At 41.2% G+C, this 11,918-nt stretch overlaps 1 long non-coding RNA gene across 1 annotated transcript in view; it reads right to left on the bottom strand.

The window, feature by feature from the left end:
• Positions 1-8,645, bottom strand: part of LOC143111813 (uncharacterized) — a 36,282-nt gene extending 27,637 nt beyond the window's left edge. Inside the window, exons 1-2 of the long non-coding RNA XR_012984617.1 lie at positions 8,557-8,645; positions 7,582-7,701 (exon numbers count right to left, since the gene is read on the bottom strand). This is a non-coding gene — a long non-coding RNA (uncharacterized LOC143111813). The remainder of the gene's footprint in view (positions 1-7,581; positions 7,702-8,556) is intronic.
• Positions 8,646-11,918: the final 3,273 nt, after the last annotated feature.

The raw sequence follows: 11,918 nt of genomic DNA on the forward strand, positions 1-11,918 counted from the left end.
CGTGGTAGAGATTGAGAGAACCCAAAAAGTATCAAACTTCCATGTACCATGGTGTTAGTGCATTCTGACATTGTAAACGTTATTGATGAAGAGTGAAACACAGTTTGCAGTAAAGCTACTATTCATTGGTTACATTTGGGTGCCCCCTCTGTCCTTTGGTGCCCTACGCAAAGTGCGTGATGCGCGTGGTGGGAGCGGTGGCACTGCCAGGCTACACAATCTTTTTCTGCATTTCTATCCCTTTATTCTCTTTAATTCAAGTTCACAGCTCAAAGCTGTCATGCACTAGAAGAACATAGTTTGTGTTTTATCAAGAATAAAAAAGATTAGCGTGGCACCACTTTAGATGTTTCATTAAATGACTTGTGCTATTTCGCGAGGCATAGTGAGATCTTTCGGTTTCGCACACAAAGTGCACTAACTATTATGTTCTTCATATCCTTGTCTCTGACAAGCTAAAAATAATGAGCGTAGGCTTATGTCCATCCCGCAATAGAGTCCGACTTTGAGTCTGCTGCAGCCACAGTCATCTTCAACCAGTATCAGGAGATACGTTCTACTATTTTGCGCAGATTTTTTCTCGTCTGTTGTTCTCGCGGTGGTGTTTGAATATGTATCAAAACAAAATAAGCGCTTAATTTTGGGTTAAAATGCATTGTAACGCGCGTTACCGCAAACAGCAATATATTACAGTAATTACATTACTTTTGTAACGCATTACTCCCAACACTGGACACCACCGTGAAGTTAGTTTCACTTTGCCTAGGAGTTCAAATAATAGACGAATGCAGATGTGTGTAGGCTATACTCTGCTAGGTTTTAGTAAAGCATGGTTTAGTGGAATACCTGTTCCATATGGTCTCGCATGCAAGCAGATTCCTTCAAATGCACTGCTGACTATCAATATACCGATGCGCTGTTTGAAGTTGTGCTGCTTGCTGTTAAAGGGAATGACAAATGTCATTTTCATTGGTTTAAAGGATATTGCTCCCAAAACACACCCATGGCTGATTAAGAAAAATAAGAACCACCTTTTTGCGCCATGCACACGACACTTGATAACAAAACCACCCTGAATGTGGACAGGACAAACACCTAAATGTATTTAAGCTATTCGCCAGTGACCATGCATTTTAGATCGCCAAAATAGGGCTCAAAGAATCCTCCATAGAAGGGTTTAGTTTGTAACGCAGTTGTCTACACATATCCCGCCCATACCTGTCAACATTTAGCTTTCCAAAAACGGGAGATTTATTTTATTTTTTTGGGGGGGTGGGGGGGGGGGTCAGTGTTTATACCGGATCTGTGTTTGCATATTTAATACGTTTCATACACGTGTTTCAACACTGCATTTCGGTCGTTGCTTTTACCTTACCAGAGCCCGTTTAGAGCCGGATCACTCCCTATTAACTCCATTGTAGCTGCAATATGTTGCAGTTCCGCTAGGGGCGATCACGAATAAGTGCAAAAACAATGGGGGTCTATGGAGCTAGACGGCTAAATTTGTCTCTTTCACCTGGTTGTCGTTGAGAAATTGAAGATTTGATTGTGGTTTCTGCAAGCTCAATATAGATTATAGGTCAAAAGTTGAATGAACGAGTAGTCACGTACTTTCGTGTATTGTATTTTCTCTGCCCCCTCTTTTGACTGCAACATTCAAATTTCTGGGCAAAAAATTATATCCCGAGAAAAGTGGATTTGAGGGGTACAGCTCCATATGCCTCCATTCATTCTGCACTTATTCGTGAGCGCCCTCATGTGGAACCAGAAAAGGAACTGCAACCAGTTCAGAAACCGGAAGTTTCCCGAGAGAGGCGGTTCTCCCCTTATTAAACATTCTCTGGCAAGATCTAACACCCTCCTCCGCCCGCGTACATCGGAACTAGCTCCCGGTTAGCATTAATAATCGTTTACTACTTAAACGGCACCGACAATCAAAAAATCCAGTGGAAACTAGATGGCAGAAGTGTGTAGGCCAATCGGCCCACCAGCTTTTTCTACTTTGTCACCTACAGAGTTTGACAGGTACGATCTTTCAAAACGCCATGTTATTTCTCATAGACATTTGACGGCCGGAAGTTGGATGGATACGGAAGTTACGGAGGCGGGACTTATTCTGGAGAGGTCTATTACCTTACGCATGCCAGTTATGTATCCACCAGCTGCCTGTCTGCTAACCTGACTCTCGCCAGATGAATTTCGTTCCGTTTAGCTCCCCCTAGCTTTACTCACATCCATCTGGGACCTCTTCCATTGAGAGTGATTTCTGCACCAGATTTTATGATACAGCCAATCAGGACGCAGGGCGGGAGTTTCATAGATGTGACATAGCGTAGAAGCGACTGTGAGACTGTTATCAGCGTCACGGGTTGGCTTCGATGTGAGTGGTTGAAGTAGCCCGTCAATAGATGACGGACAAGTGGCTTATTCAATCATATGCAAGCATTTTTTGATTTTACGGTATTTAAGGGGGTTTGGGGGGTTTCCCCCCAACTTATTTTTTATAAATTCCCTACTGATAGGTAGCGCTAGCTACTAGCTAGTGGATCCTTCGTGAGCCAGAACCAAACTGACAACTAGCATAGCAACCTGTAGTGCTAGATAGCAGGGATAGCAAGAGAGGCAGCAACTGTCGTTCATGCATAACCCCAGCCAATCACAGACAGAGTAGGGCGTATTCTCATACATATCCCAGCCAATCACAGACAGTCTTCCGCTACCACCCTACAAAAAAAATAAATAAAAATAAAATAAAAAAAAAAAAAAAAAAAAAAAAAAAAAAAAAAAAATCGCAGCCCGCTTGCATGACGAGACTCAGGCTGCGCAGTTGGCACCCGCTTCCTTATTTGGGTTTTGGGTTGCCTGGTTTTAGCCTATGACAAAACGGTTGAAATTGAACCTAGTGATCGTGTATGTGTAGGGCAGGGCCGGAGTGGGGCCACTTTTCAGCCCGGGAGTTTCAGGCCCAAGACCGGCCCACTTTTTTAGTGGTGGTGGAAATTGGATAAATAAGACAACATTTCAGCTCTTACTATCCTGTAGTTTTTATTATAGTTTAATATTCCACTATTCCACAAGGATAGGTTGATAAGTTAACAAAATCAGGAAGGAAGAAATAAAGCATTTGAAATGTATCCCACAATTCCACTAAGAGGCATATTGAACTACTATATTGTTTTTTTCCTGCATGGGTCAGCTATCATGTTGTTGTTTGGTGATTTGCTCCTTTACTACATCCACTTCTGAGCAAACAAGCCGTATAGGTTGATCATGTAGCCTACTGCTGTCATAGCCTACTGTTCTTTCTTCCATAAAATAACTTTAATTCATATGGTTAACTCTATTATCCTTTCTACTTGTCCCTATAGTCATAGTTAATTTCGGGCTCATCATTTTCAGCGGGGGACTAGCTGATCTGCTGCTCAGGCTACTTTTGTTTTTAGGCACACAGATCAAGCTTGAGTTTTGTTATCAATATTTACATAATATTTGCAAAGTCTATGAATAGCCATATTGGATGATACCAAAATGCTAATATTTTAATTCATTTAATATGTTACTTGAATAGGTTGACAACGCTACAACGTCCATAGGTTATTAGCCCAATTACGCCGTTATAATCATGGCTCTCTCTCTTTACCAGTTGCCACTTATGTCTGTCCTCTTCAAAAAAAATTGGAAGTAGGGCTGGGACAACGCGTCGACGTAATCGATGACGTCGACGCAAAAAATACGTCGACGCAAAATATGAGCGTCGATTTGTCAAGCATAACGTGTGCTGTGTTGCTAAATATTTTTAATTTTACACCTTCAGTGTTTTCCATACTTTCCATACGTCCATACGTTGACTAATCTGTGGCTGGGCACCACGAAATTAAAAACCGGCCACCACACATTGATAGAACACATTGCTCTATGTTGTAGCCTTTCCTCGCCCCGCCCGCTCTCTCTCGTAACGAGCCCGCTGCTCCTCTCCATGTGCATTTAACAAAATATTCACGATTGTTGTTGCCACATAAAAGCACTGCATAGAACAGTGGGCTAAATTGCTATTAAATCCGCTTAGCATCGTGACCATGCTGTGCAAATTTGTTCAAAACTGCTGCATTAAAAGTTAAAGTAAACTCTAAACTCTGCTAAGATCTTATCACAACATAGTACATTGAGGAGACTAAACTAAGTTAAGTTACAGTATGCAATCAAGCAGTATCTCAAAGCTAACGTTAGAATACTGTTTGGATGTCAAGTTTAGCATGCTTACTTGCAGCTGCTTGTATCATGCAGGGCTCATTTTATTGACTTGGAATGTTTGCAAAATCCCGATGTAAATGGAAAAGTGTTTTCCAAGAGTGCTTGTCCAAAGGAGAAGTATAGGCCCTACGAACCGTTATTTGAACTGACTACGTTATGAATTGCATCCACACATCAGCAGCCTTTTAACTGTGTTAATGTTAATTGCAAGGATTCCCACACGAACGTCTTAAAATGACAGGCACTCAATTAATTGACATACACTACTGAACTTTATTGAATGCTACCTCTGACTAAGAATGCATTACTTTGCACTTGTATAGGCGTAGTCTTATTTTGGAATCTTAAGAGCAATAAACAAATATTGCAATGTTAAAAAATTCATGTTTTTTCATTCAGATATGTAAATTAACATGTATAAGTTGCTATTATAGTGAATTAATGGGGAGATAATCGATAATCGAATCGAAATCGAATCGGACTGAAAAAATGAATCGTTAGATTAATCGATGCATCGAAAAAATAATCGCTAGATTAATCGTTTAAAAAATAATCGTTTATCCCAGCCCTAATTGGAAGCATGGCACATTTGGCAGCATTTCCCTCCAATACTTTTCGTCTTTTTTACCTGGCCTTTTCAGTCCCTCATGGCATCTTTCTACCATCCATCCTCCCTGACGCTTATCACTACGGTAGGGCCGGCCCGGCTGGTATCTGAGAATACTTTTTAGGAAAGACGGGCTATATGGACCCAACCAATTAACTCTTATTGGGAGGGGAGAACAACCTAGAGGCTGCGGTGTTAGGCATAGAATGCGAACGCGTGTAGTCAACTTTAAGAGAAGATAGATTAACGTGACAAATGCCAATATTTTTCCCTCGACCGGCCCAAAAGTGAAGCGGCCCACCGGGAATTCTCCCGATTACCCACTCCGGGCCTGGTGTAGGGTGTATTTCATACACAATCTGGCAACCTGGGAGATGTCAGACAATAGAAAAAATGAATGGATCAATGATTTTAAAATGAAGTTGGATGGCCATGCAAATTACGGGAGTATTCCGGGAGAAATAACCATAGGAAATAACAAAACGGGAGGGTGCTGGGAGATGACCTTGAAATACGGGAGAACCCGGGAAAAACGGGAGTGTTGACAGGTATGATCTCGCCCCTTCCGCTGCCAAAAGTTGTCATGTGATTACACCATGCCAATCATGTGATGATCTCGCAGCACAGTGTGCCCAAAATAGCTGCCCAATAACTGACCAAAGTGCGTTGCAAGATGGCCGGCAAGTGGGGGACTTGCCTAAAAGGGCTGTGGCTATATATAAAGTTGACCAGACTCTTTTGACACTCTCGGCCGCCAAAGTGCAACGCTAACAATCTTGCAGGCTGGCTCTCATAGTAAATTACTAAAATGACTGACTTCTATTCATCATGACGAATTTAGACAAAAGCAGATACTGTATTAGTTGGGGGCCTTACACCCCATTGTTTGTGCAAATTCATCTACAAGCACCAAATTTGGCACGGATGCAGCTGAGGGCATACTGAAATGATTTAGCCAGGGCGCCCTAGCCAATGGTCCCTGAGACCAAGATGGCGGCCAAATCCAATATGGTCGTTGCCTGAAAGGGATTTGGCTGTATACAGTTGAAAGCGTGAGTATTATGCAGTAAATTCATGATTTTAATGGATGCCTCGACAATGTGCATAAGTAGGACTTTTGTTTAATATTTCTTACCCATTTGCAGTGGAACTGAAACCCCTGAGAAGCAGACATACTCTGCAGCTTATCTGATGAAATGCCAAGTCCAATTTCCTCCAGCAGTCTTAACGGCACTAAATAAGGAGGACCCGGCTCTGAAGTCGCATTCAAGGAACAGACTAAAAAACATGCTTATTCAAGCACTGTTTGATTACTTGAGTGACAACACAATGTATGTAGACAATGTAGAGATTTGTCTTTGGTTAATACATGGTCAGTTTTTTGAAAGGAAAATTTTACTGAAACGCTTGGATTCTGACAAAATAGAGAGTTGCTTGCTCTGTCAGGGAACCCAGTCACATACTTAATTAATTATTTTTTGCATAGCATAAAAAAGCTTAAATAAATTAATACATTTTAAGTTAAACTGTTAAGAGGAAACAAAGCTGGAGCCAGTAGTGGATTCCTATCTGATATAACTCTGATGCAAATCAGTGTGTTCATGTCACATGCCTTAAAGTGTGCACTTTTGATGGGAAATTGCATTGAATTATAAATAAGACAGTGACACATTTTATGATGCCTTACTTTGTTCCTTTACATCTTATAGGTATCCATCTCACGTACAATATGTGGAGCTCTTAAAAAATGTCCTGTTCAGCTTCCCTTTTCTAAAAGAAAACTACAGATCTGGATATGTAAGTACTGACTTTCCCACAACCTAGAAATACTCTACCAAATTATATTTCATGATAAGTCTTTAATATTGTTGCTAGCAGGCAGTGGCGGTTCTAGACCAAAATCACCAGGGGGGCCGAGGTGGGGCTAGTGTGTTTTTAAGGGGGGGCACATTTATAACCATATACTGTATAACGGCAGCCTGGCGGGCCATCCTATATCATTGACATGTATAGTCTGGAATCGAATCATTCACCTGTTTAATCCAAGGGGCGGGCAGGGAATTGTCTTTCAAACTGCCTAGGCATGCAGGCCAGCGCTACGACCATATCCGTATCCGGTCGGCAAAACGGCAAATACATCCTTCTTCGAAAGGAATGACATGAATGACATTCGAAAGGAAGGAATGACATGAATGACATTCGAAAGGAAGTGCATTGTGTTGCTCTACTTTCAAAGAAAAGCACAAGTCCAACTCCTCCAAAGTTGACGCCAACGCCGATTCAAACAACCGCTCTTCGTTCGCCATAGCCACCTTCCTTGTTGTTCACCGTCGCAGGACTGTCGTTATCCTGTTAAGCCCGCCTTAAGACTCTCTAACAAAATAGAGCGCTGTGATTGGATGAGGTCCACGGCGTTAGCCAATCGAAATTCCTATGGTTCGATACTAGACGTACAGGCTGAGCAAATTAATTTGCTGCCGCTAGGGTGCGTCTAGATTTCTAGGCTAGAATAACGGCAAAACGGGTCATTAGTTTATTTTTTACGTTTTATTTTATATTTACAGTTATTTTTCACAGCATGACATTACACTATCTCTTTAAATTACATGGTCATTATCTCACTGTACCCAAAGGTGAGTCAAATACCGTTGTGGTTACATTTGCTGGGCTAAAGTAGCGGCATGCAAAACAAAAGACTGAGTCGTTCATCACAGAATACTCACTCCAGGGGTGATTGTCATACCAGCTGGCTTGGAAGCTGCGCCTCCTGTCCCCCATTAGTGTGGTGGGGAAGGTCTTGAGATGTGGCTGCACTGGAGTGTCATCCATGCACTTGCTGATATCTGGAGAAAGATGAATTTAATATGAGAGTGAAACTGAGGACAACATTAATGTATCATTATTCATTTATTAATGTATCTAGTTTACTTATTAATTATTATTTACAATTAGAGTTTACCCTTGACATGGACAGAGTATGAATTGTAATTAGGCCTACACTGCTTACACACACACACACTGTGCACACACAAAACATCACAAACCTGATGGTGCTGTAGGCCTACTTGACATGCATGGTGAATCTGGTTGTCCCAATGAGTCATTGGATTGTCCCTCATTCTGTCCCTCAATCTGATTCTGAATGTCTTCCTCCTCACTTTCAGGCTGCCTTTCAGATGCCTCACTTTCCAACTCTCCAACCTCCATGTCTGGCTCTTCCCCTTCTCCTCCTGCTCCTCAGCTCTCTCATGCTCTTCATCTCCCTCACTCTCTCTATTTTGTTTTTTGTCTACAGGTGCAAAAAAGGACATAATATCCTTCATGCTCCTTTTCCTGATGATAGCCTAGCCCTAGCCTACTAAAAAGAAAAACGGAGAGGATTGTAACCTCTATGTCTCGCAAAGCATTGGCATTTTGCATTTCACAAATAAGCTAAATACTGTAAGCTACTCTCAGTTATTTCATACATTTCACAAATAAAGTTACATATTGCTGCTCAACGAACTTTTAAGAAAGATGAAGGTTCTTAGTGAACATGACTGACATAGGCTAGGTTTACTTCACTGGCTTTGCTTATTCACAAACATAACAAGAGCAACATGCGTGATTGAGCGTAATACAAATATTGTAGTGAGGAATAACAGTAAAACACGAATCTGTTCAAACAATGACATTACGAAATGAATCGTTTTCCTTACCTTCTCTGCTTTGCAGGTTAGTCCGTTCAGGGCTCCAGCTTAACTGTCAGAAGCAAAGTTCACAATTCGCGCCGCTGCTGGTCTCTTCCATAGACAGTAAAAGAAAGGTCTCTTCAGGTTGCAATAACAGCGTGTGTAGCGCGTTAATGAGTCCGTCTAGAGACACTTCGCGTAGGCTACTCGCGTTAGTTCCGTTCTTCAAACGAGCGCATGTCGCGGTAAGAAATTAATCATTTAAATCATTGGCTGATCGGTGCAGGGGCCATAAAAGGGGCCCAGAGCAATTTGACAGGGGCACCGGCCCACCCTGGCCCCCGTCTAGAACCGCCAATGCTAGCAGGTAAGTAGTGGTGTCTGTTAATACTGTGGGAGGTCCTAAGGCCGGCACATGCCAATTTGTGATGTCAACATAATTGATCTGGCCGCCATATTGGATTTGATCAAAAACACTAAAAAGATTTCACAGGTCACAAATTTGGTCCGATTTTCACGAAACTTGGCACAGATTATCTTCAGACCAAGCCTCACAAAATATACCTATTGGCGTTTCAATATTCGAAAAACAATCAGCTCAATACAGCCAATCAAATTTGGTGGCAAAGCAGCCTAACAGGAAGTGACCTCATATCTCAGCAAGGCTTTGATGTATGAAGTCCAACTTGGTATAGAGCTATAGCTTTTGAGCCAGATGAGATACAAACTCGATGTCTATTTAATCTTTTTTGACCATGAAACCCATAGAAATACTTACGTTTATGATTGGGTTTGTTAGGACCCCCCCCCCCCCAAATTCCCTAAATTCAATATGGCTGCTGTCCGAAAAAGGGTTTTGGCTACAAATTTTGAACCAAATGCGCTGAACAAATGAGGATGTTATGTTTATTTTATGTTTATTGACGACATGAAGTCCATTGGCATATTTATATGTATAGTGTATATAAGTCTGAAACCTGTTTTCTTTTTTTTTACCACAACTTTGAAGGTTATTCTCAATGTTGATTTATTTCCTTAAGTGAATACATTTCAAAGTGTAATCATATAAAAAAGAATAAGGCACAATTATTATTGCACAGCAATATTTATATTATGCCAAATTGTTAAAAGAATCATATAGTCAATTTGTCCAAAACTCTTAAAGGTTTTCTTAGCATAACAAAAAAACAGCAATAACATAAAAAAGCAACAGTGAATTCTCTTGGTCTCGCTCATGAATTCTCATTCTCATGGTCTGTCTCATAATTGTGGTCATAAGAACAAAACACTTGTAGAAAAGAAGTACACCTGGTCAGGAAGAAAGTTGGTAGGAAAGGAAGTAGTTGGCTAAACACTGTTGTTGGTCATCTTATGAGACCACAGATGACCACCTACGACCCATTACAATTTGCATACCGTCCAGAGGTGGGTGTGGAGGATGCCTTAATCTGCCTGCTTCATAGAACACACTCTCACCTGGACAGGGCTCATGTTCTATGATTTCTCAAGTGCTTTTAACACCATACAGCCTATGCTGCTACGTAAGAAGCTGCGAAGGATGCAGGTAGACACCTCCACAATTTCATGGATTACTGATTACCTGACTGACAGACCACAAGTTGTGCGAATGAAAGGGTGTGTGTGTCTGAGCAGGTAGTCAGTAACATAGGAGCACCACAAGGGACTGTGCTGTGTCCGTTTCTTTTCTCTTTTTTTTACACCTCAGACTTCCAGTAAAACTCTGAGTCATGTCAGCAGAAGTTCACAGACGATTCTGCAGTTGTGGGGTGTGTCAGTGATGGGTGAGGAGACGGAGTACAGGCAACTGGTGGACCACTTTGTGACATGGTGCAGAAACCACCTTGTCTTGAATGTGGCTAAGACAAGGGAAATGGTGGTGGACTTTAGGAGGGCCAGGCCTAATACCATTTGAATACTAGGTGAGGAAGTAGTTGTTGAGAACTACAAATATTTGGGGGTTCTTATAGACAATAAACTGGATTGGAGATACAACACTGAGGCTGTATATAAGAAGGGTCAGATCAGACTATTTCTTGAGAAAGCTTAGGTCATTTAATGTGTGCAGCAAAATGTTGCAGATTTATCAGTGTTGTTGCAAGTGCAATTTTATTTTTTTCCCATCTGTTGGGGTAGTATAGCATTACAGCCAGGGACACTAAGCAACTGAATAAAAACTATAAGGAAGGTTGGCTTTGTGTTGGGGACAGCTCTAGAGCCCCTGGAGTTGGTGGTGGAGAGAAGACTGCTGAACAAACTGTCAAATATATTAGACAATACCTCACATCCACTATACAAATTACTGTTCAAACAAAAAAGTGTTTTCAGTTGGAGGCTACGCCAACTAAGCTGTAAGAAGGACAGATACAGAATAATGTTTTTTTACCCACTGCAATAGCACTTTATAATGACTTCCCCTGAGCAGAGAGAGAGAAATAATATTTTTTAAATAATTTATGTATGTATGTAGGCCTATGTATGTGAATGCTGCGTTTGTCTGTGCTGCTGGAACACTGTAATTTCCCTTTAGGGATGAATAAAGTCTATTTATCTATCTATCTAACTCTCTATATCTATCTTTATCCTTCACCATTGCTGTTCATCTTGCTCAATGCTCACACACATGGAGTAGCACTAAACAGCTGCTCCACCACAGTTCAAGTCAATTAGTATTCTCAATATTTGCTCAATATTGCCCAAATCTATGCTGGAATTCTGACTCTCCCTCATATACGCCTTCCCTACATTCTCAATTAGAAAATTGGTGCGAATATTTAGAATTATCAGGTTGTTGCTTTCTAACTGGGGGTCTAAACGTAGGCAATCACAAATGTAAGCATTCCAGTGTGTTTGTCATGGTAAAAAAAAGACATTAAGTTTTTTATCTGTAGGTTATTTGGTTCAAAAGTTATAGTCAAAACCCTTTTTCGGACAGTAGCAAGATTAGATTTGGGGACTTTGAGGGTCCACATATACCCAATCATAAATATAAATATATTATAGTGTTTCCCATAGCCAGAAAAGGTGAAATATTTATCAACTTTACATTTGTATCTCATCTGGTTCAAAATATGCAGCTTAATCCCTTTCAGTTGGCGGCCATATTAGATTTGGCAGCCATCTTGGTCTCAGGGATCACTGGCTCAGGGGCCCTGGCTAAATCATTTCAGTATGCCCTCAGCTGCATCCGTGTCAAATTTGGTGCTTGAAGATGAATTTGCACAAACAATGGGGTGTAAGGCCCCATACTACAGCCAAAACTGCTTTTTTGGACAGTGGCCATATTGGAATTGGAGGAATAAGGGGTCCAGATGGCCGGGGCATAAATATTACTATGTGTTTCCCATGATCAATCAAGCTGAAAAATGTAT

Source organism: Alosa pseudoharengus, unplaced genomic scaffold (genome assembly GCF_046254945.1).
Source record: "Alosa pseudoharengus isolate Yale_2024_CS ecotype anadromous, Long Island Sound unplaced genomic scaffold, YU_APseudo_1.1 YU_APseudo_1.1_scf_8, whole genome shotgun sequence".
In the NCBI taxonomy this organism is placed as follows: domain Eukaryota; kingdom Metazoa; phylum Chordata; class Actinopteri; order Clupeiformes; family Clupeidae; genus Alosa; species Alosa pseudoharengus.